A 7,302-nucleotide genomic window follows, 5' to 3' on the forward strand; every position below is an offset into this window, starting at 1 on the left:
CAAGGCTATTACCTCGTGTCACACTGTGTCTAATAAAGAAATGGAAATCCCCTACTCTGCCACAAAGACCAAGGAGAGCTAGGATCATGCTGTGTGACACAAATAAATGAATAGCGAAACAGAAATGGAAAAACATGGGCCCAAATATTACAAGAAAATATCAGACCCTGAAATGATTGTCTGTCTTAAACAATAGACTATAACAAAACACACGTTACAAATATGGTCTGGTTTTGTAACGTAGTTTTGCTATTTTGCAGAAATAGATTTGGGACCATAACTGTTAAATTCTATGTCTATCACTCAATTTTTATATTGCATTAGGAAAAAAAAGAAAGCCAACGCCAACAAACATCTACACCTGGGGAGCCCTGTAACTGTTCATTACCAAATATATGAGACATTAGCAGAGATATTTATAATGAGATGCTGGCACATCTATTTTTCCTTTACACTGCACTGTTAGACATTTCTGTAGTCTCTTGTTCTTCTACTAAGCTTTAAGAGTCCAGACCTGCATCCCACATCTTGCAAAGCATCATGAAATAAACGGGACCTCTTATCAGTACAAGGACACGTCTACATACTTGCAGGATCTGGCCCTTACAGGACTGTTCTCTCTTTTGTTATATGAGAGTGCAACATCCAATTTACTAATGCCCTTGCTCCTTGTTACTGAGAGTAACATGCTACTTCTGCACACCTCTCAATTTCTTTCCCTCCAGCCCAGCAAGGACTTTTTTGAGTATCAGGACCAGTGTAGTTTCCCTAGGGATAGTTGAATTGAACCTCACTGTAGATTTCTTGATTGGATGCTGTTGGACTTGAGATACAGTTGCCCTATGTGCAAAAACAGTAAAAGAGACGACCTCTTCTACACAGTTACCTGTTTTTCTGAAATTCATAGCTGTCAAGCAGTATCAAAATTGTTTAACGGGCTCAGAAGTTATCGGCACACAAAGAGAACTCAACTGCACAAGCCATATTTACTTAGGAAACCAGGCTTAGGAGTGTTGGCTTTTCCCATGTCGCAAGCATGGGCTCTTCGTTCAGTTCGGTATGCATTTTTGAAAGTCCTTCCAGTCTCGCAGTGTCATCCTTTGTAGTTTCTCTGGCAGATCTTCGAAGGCATTTCAGAAGGTCTCACTGAGGTACCAGTCAACGAGTGACCTCCCTCGCACCTCCCTGGTCTCATTCTTTTGAGTCCCAGGGATCCTCCCGGTGCATCAGAAGACCACTGGGTGTTACCAGGGTCACCCTGCAGACGGGGATTAGCCAGCTCGCCTTCGGTGCCTCCTGAGAGCTCGGCGGGCTCAGGGCTCATGTCCGCCAGAAGATCCCAGGCAAACTACCTCTGGGCCGCCCTTCCCGGGCTGCCGCTCCCGCAGCCCCGAACGGCGGAGACACCGGCGAGGCACGGCTACGGGAGGGACGAGTTACTCCAGGCTGTCCTTGGCGGCTCCGGCCGAGGGCACTCGGAAAGTTTTCTGGCGAAGGAGGAGGCAGGCGAGAGGGGCCGGCGGCGGGGCGGGCGCGGCGGAGCGGGCAGAGGCGCGCCCAGGCGGCGGGGCCGGGGGGCCGGGGCAGGGCCGAGCCGGGCCGGGCGGGGGCGGAGGAGGGGGCACGGCCGGGAGGTGGAGCCGGCTGCGCTGGCGGCTCCGGCGCTCCGCGGCTGCCGGGCACGGGGCGCGCACGGTAGTGGGAGCCCAGCGCCGCCGGGAGCCGCCTGCCGCTCGGTCCATCCGTCCGTCTGCCCGCTCGGTCCGTCTCCCGGAGCCGCAGCCGCGGGAGCTGCTGCGGGCGTTGGCAGGTAACAGGGGGGTTTCGCCTCTGGTGCCCGCAGGGCGCGCAGCCTTTCCGCGGGCAGCGGTGCCGGCTCCGGCTTGGCACCCATCGCCCTCCCGCTGCCCCGGGACGCCCGGCGGGGGGCATCCACGAGGGGCGGCTCTCGCCACTCTTCCGCCGCCGAGTTGTTTTCCCGGGAGAGGGGGGGATGTGCTGGAGCGCCGTGATTCCCCGGGATGCTGGGCGTGCAAGTTTCCGGGTCTGAGATGCCAGCCAGGCCGACAGTACGGGAGGTCGGAGTGGGTGCCCCGGCTGCCCGAGCCAGTTGAACTCGCCCCGCTGGTAACAACTCTGTGGGGTCGGGCTCCGGGAGCGTCTCCGAGAGCCTCAGAGCCTGCCCTCGATATTTCTGTATTCTGTTGCCCCCCCACCCCCAACACCCATCCCTCCGGGATCCCTCTTCCCATAAAGGCAAGCGGAGGAGCCGCTGGCGCCCGGAGGTTGTGCCCGGAGCGTCCTGCCCTGCTTCTGTCGCATGTTGGCTTATGCTGCCACCATGGAAGTTCGGATGAGGAAGGTGGGAGAATTAACTATCTTTCTGACTTCAGCCTGGCCCGCTAGGAATTTTCTCTTTCACACTTCGCTGATCTGCAATCCCACCAGCCTGGGCCAGTGCCTGCTGTCTAATAGAAATTTATAGTTGCAGCAATATATTAGTGAGGTACTACATGGGGGTTTTGTAAGCTAAACAACTGGGCATTTAAAGTTTTATCATAACTTTTGTATTTAAATGTTAGAGTGAGTGAGTAAACAGCATTTTCAGATGCGTTGGGCTTGAGTGTTTGTTTTCCTGAGAAGTCTGTTTGATAATCATAATTTCTGGGTTTGGGGTTTTTTTTTCTCTAGTACTTCTCTCAGCAGTTAGTAAGCTTGGCCTGACTACTGCTTGTATTTCTACAATAAGAGAAAATTCGAACACAAATAATAGACTCTAGGCACATAATTCACCAAATAGCCAATGGCTACCAAAGCTGCTTAGGCAGAAGTGTGCTGGAGACGGTTGTGTGCCTGGCTGGGTATATGCAAGTTGTGAACACGGGTTCACCCTGGATTTTTGATAGTGGGTAAAAAGTGTGTGGAGTTGTTAAAGAGTTGTATTAGTTCAACAAGATGTACCCAAGTGTTCGATGGATTCTGCCAGTAAAAGGCTTATTTTGGTACTTAGTGCTTTTGTAAGGAGCAGTGGTTGTTCTGTCACAAAAGTATACAAACTGAGAGCAAAGGATAGGCATGTCATTTGGAGAAATAGGTACCTTCTTTATCTTTTTCATAATTTGGGAGGAATCTTTAGCATAATGTACAGATGCGCTTCTTTATCATCTGCTTTCACTGAAGTATTTGTATAGTATGTTAAAATGATTCGAATGTTTGACCCTCCCTGGAAGGCAGTTAATATTTCTGTATTTGTTGTGGCCGCGGTACAGTTTTTGTTGGCATAAGCTAAAATACCATGTGATACAGTTGCCACGAATTTAAGCGTAGCGGGGTGAGAAGGAGAAAGGAAGAGCTTTAACTTCTCTGAGATGTTGCAAACTACCGTCAAAATCCAGATAAAATTTCTACCCTTCCTGCAAGGCAGACCTGTGCTACAAATTGCTCAGCTACCCGCGTTGTGCGTTTAAGGCCATGAGATATGCAGGTGAACGGGTAGTTTACTCCTTGGGAAAGGGACAGATGGAGGCGGACCGTCAGTCCGCTGCCCAGAGGGTAATGGGGGCGCCGTGGGAAGCCGGGGAGACCCGCGGCACCCTGGGCAGCCGCAGCTTCCCGGGCCGGGGCCAGGGCCAGTTATGGTGCCGGCTCCAAGGGGCTCGCTCGGGTGGGTGATGCTGGCAGTTTCCACGAGAGGGCTTTCTCGCTGTGCGGTGCCAGCGCGACCCTTCGGTAGAGCCCTCAGAGCGCCGACCGCGCCTCCGCTCGCTCCTCGGAACGGAGGAGCAGAATGAGCTTGGGGGTGGCTTGCGCTCACAGGGTATTTCAGATTTCCTTTGTAAATTACGGGGAAATCCCTTTATTACCCCTGAGGCGTAAGGATAAGACATCCTGGGAAGAACACCAGTCTTCTGTTTCCAGGCTCCCTTAAAACTTAGAACGGATCCCAACAACTTAATTTCCCCACAGTGGAAACCGAGAAGAGGCTGTGTGTATTTTTCACGAAAGGGGAGTGGGGGGATCAGAGTGTTTGCATCCTCGACTCAGATGATGGCAACGAACGACTCTATCCTGGCGTGATCTCACTTTTGGCTCCTTTAACATGTATTATACTTCTCAGGGTGGGGCTGGGCAAAAGGGAAACAGGAATCATTGTGTGAGTATGAAAATGCTGAGCTATCCTTAAGCTCTTTGCCAAATTGTCTATGTGTTGTTTAGTTCGAATAATTTCACACATGCACCATTGCAGGTCTGTTTTAAAAGGCAGAAACTGTATCTGCAACCAGTAATAATATTGCAGTTCATAAAACATGAGAAACATCTGTTACTGTGACTTCAATTTGTTTCTCTCTCCTTGGAATAACCAAGTTGACAGCTCAGTCAGGTTTAATGTCCTGTGCTAAACCTTTGCTCGCATGTCCCATGGCTAATCATGACTCACAGAATCAATAAACTCAGCTACTGCTTCACTGCAGTGACTCAGTGGGGGAGCGGGAAGGCCCTCAAACCAGCTTGCTGCATGGAGCTAATCCCCAACAGCAGACCATGGGAGACAAATTTGGGTTTCTGCAAAACTGGGTCTGTCATTTGCCCTTCCCACTTTCAGTGTGGCAGAACTGGCTGGGATCTCAGTTATCAGTGCTGAGCAAGTGAGGGAGAGGATCTGCACTGCTGTAGGGGTAGTATTTTCCCTCCTAGCGCCTTTTGTCTTGCCTTAATCTATCCCAGGTTGAATACTGTAGGCAGTTGAAGCAGAGCCATCTCATACTTTGATGTGTGTTTATTGGCTTTAGCATCTCATTGCCTAGCCTTTTTTTTTTTCTTTTTAAGTTGGGTTGCTCTCTTCCCATCCCATCTTCCCCAAAAATCAGAATCAGAGCAGAGACAAAATGTGAATTAAGTGATTGTATTTTTGTGAATGGGTTTTCTTGCTTTGCCCCTGCCTTCCTTGCTGCCTTCTGAAAGATCTCTTCATAATTAAAATATTATGACTATCCTTATGGTAGCCCTTCACTTGTGGCAAGGATCCTAATTTGACGTCAATGAAAAATACTAGTTTCTGGCATAAGGGCAGATGACATTTCATCAGCTAGTGCATGCCCATTTTTTTTTTTAAACCACAGTGCTAAGACCATATGGACAGATAATGAGTTTAAGCTGATAAACAGCTTACAGATTTGCCCAACTAAAGGACTTTTTTCCTAGAAAACACATTTTCCTTTAAAATAAATAACGAAGTTCCTGTGTTTTTATTTAATTATCTTGAGTCCTGTCTGTTCTCACCAGGCTGCAGGAAAACAGGCACAACTGCTCTGGGGACAGAAGCTGCTGGATTTATGGGGCTGTAGGTCTTAGAGGAGGAAGGACTTGAAAAGTTCAGATGCTACGAAATTGAGGCCTAAGGCATCTAAATAAGCAGATGGTGGTCCAAGTTGTATTTAGAGAGTTTTGTGAGGTATTGCATAGTTCTTGACATCTTGAAGATGAGTCATTGCATGAGGTGGTAGTAGGTCTGAGGTCTGTTTGGGAGTTATAATTAAGCCAGATGGATATCTATACTCCTTGCTAATTCTGTGAGGCTGCTGAAGCAGTTCTTGTCTGGGAATACTGTTGCAAGATAATCCTACTCTTGCTTTTTCAAGAATTTTTTACTAATTTCAGTATGATTTGTTTGTTTAATTTAAACTGATTTATCAATAAAATGTGAGGGAAAGATTTTTGTATCCATTTTTCTTGGGTTTTGAGGGGAAAAAAATCCCACAAGTAGTACAGTGAGAGTTGGAAAATAACTTGTTTTGGGAAGTGGTGGTCTTTGGTTTTCCCTTTAAAACAGTGACTCAAAGCAAAGTATTGTATTTGCATGAGAGGGCAAAACCCGTGTATTTCTCCCCCAAGAGGCATAGAAGTTGGCTGTTTGGGAACTGAAAGTGCTCATTCCTTTTTAAGCTGTTTCTTATGAGTTCTCTTCTTTTAAATATTTTTTTCCCCTGGAAACAATTATTAATCTTAATTGGAAGTAGCAAAAGAAGGAAGAAAATGGTTGTACAGAAAGTCAGTACAGACAACTCCATTCTTTCTCATGCTGCTTATTCCTTCTAAAACTTAAACATTTTGTGTTGTCCCTTCCCTTTATACTGTCCACTTCTTAGCACTGGGAAGATTATTGGACTTTAATTGTATTTCATATCAAGATATATTCCAGATGGCTAGAGCTTAGCTTTCTGATGGTCACTGCTGTCTCATTTGTAACTGCTATGACAGCAGAGTTGCATTTGGTCCTACCTTTGCTCATGACTGTAGAGTTCAGCATTCCTCTTGTGTCTATTTCTTCCCCTACATCAACATTTCTTATTTTTTTTTCACTGTTCTTTCAGTCTTGAGTGTCCAAACTGGTGAATGAGTTATACTCTCCCATAGCTGCAGAAGACTCCGGTGAATTCAGTGCCCACCAAACAGTTGATGTGTCTCCCCCCTACCAAACCTCTTGTCTTGGAGCATTTAGCAACTACTTTGCTGTTTATAAGTTCTGCATTGGTAAAGTTCTGCCTTGGGCTAATTTAGTATAAATTGTCTGAGACTGAAAGAAGTGGCTATAGGAAGGCAGTGCATTGATCTTTTTCTGTTAACCACACCATCTGCTAAACCAGTTTGTCGGCATGTTTTTATTTATTTCTGCACAGATAAGATTTAAAGAAAGAAACTATAATAAAGATGTTTTACAAAGGCATTTGCTTCTGCACCTCTACCATCTTCTGTTCTCTAGCAATGGGCTGTCCTTTACTGGTCTTCCTCAGAGCTAGAGGCAGAGAGGCTCACCATCCTGGTGAGTTGTATATGTGTGGGGTTTTTTTGGATCTGAATTGCATCTGCAGGTGTCTTGGTACAGGAAGCTTTGGATAATTAGATGCCTAATGTAAATTCTTCATTTCTGGTGGAGTAATATGCAGCGAATATTGCATGACAATTGAGAGTAGTCATGTGGTGGCAATTTATCCTCACCAAATTCAGTTAAAAGAAAATCAAAACCAGTATTTTGTCATCATCCTCAGAGATGCTGGAAGTGGGTTTTTCACTGTCACAGGTTTTTAGTAAGGAGCTAGTTCGTGCACAAAATTCCTCCTGACTGTGAAGTCCCTCCAACAAGGACTCTGATGATTAATAAGTCTCTGGATGTTCTTGTGTTTTGGGCATTGGTTTTGTTTATTTTTTTTTTTTTGCCATCATGATCTTCCCTTTGTTTTGTATTTACTAAATAAACCTGGTCTAAAATGTAAGCTTCCTGCTTCTTGAGAAATAAACTGAAAG

The 7,302-nt window shown here is 46.5% G+C and overlaps 1 protein-coding gene across 4 annotated transcripts in view; it reads left to right on the forward strand.

The window, feature by feature from the left end:
* Positions 1-1,695: 1,695 nt before the first annotated feature.
* TSPAN18 (tetraspanin 18) overlaps positions 1,696-7,302 on the forward strand; it is a 119,132-nt gene continuing 113,525 nt past the window's right edge. For 2 of the 4 annotated variants that reach the window (XM_027704474.1, XM_027704497.1), the window contains exon 1: positions 1,697-1,810. The gene's annotated coding sequence lies outside the window, so the exon portion shown is untranslated. Of the gene's footprint in view, positions 1,811-2,345; positions 2,363-7,302 lie in introns of those variants that run through there. The other 2 variants (XM_027704513.1, XM_027704482.1) reach the window with 2 other exon arrangements.

The sequence above is a fragment of the Neopelma chrysocephalum genome, unplaced genomic scaffold (genome assembly GCF_003984885.1).
Source record: "Neopelma chrysocephalum unplaced genomic scaffold, ASM398488v2 Primary Assembly neopelma1_24, whole genome shotgun sequence".
NCBI classification, from domain to species: Eukaryota; Metazoa; Chordata; class Aves; order Passeriformes; family Pipridae; genus Neopelma; species Neopelma chrysocephalum.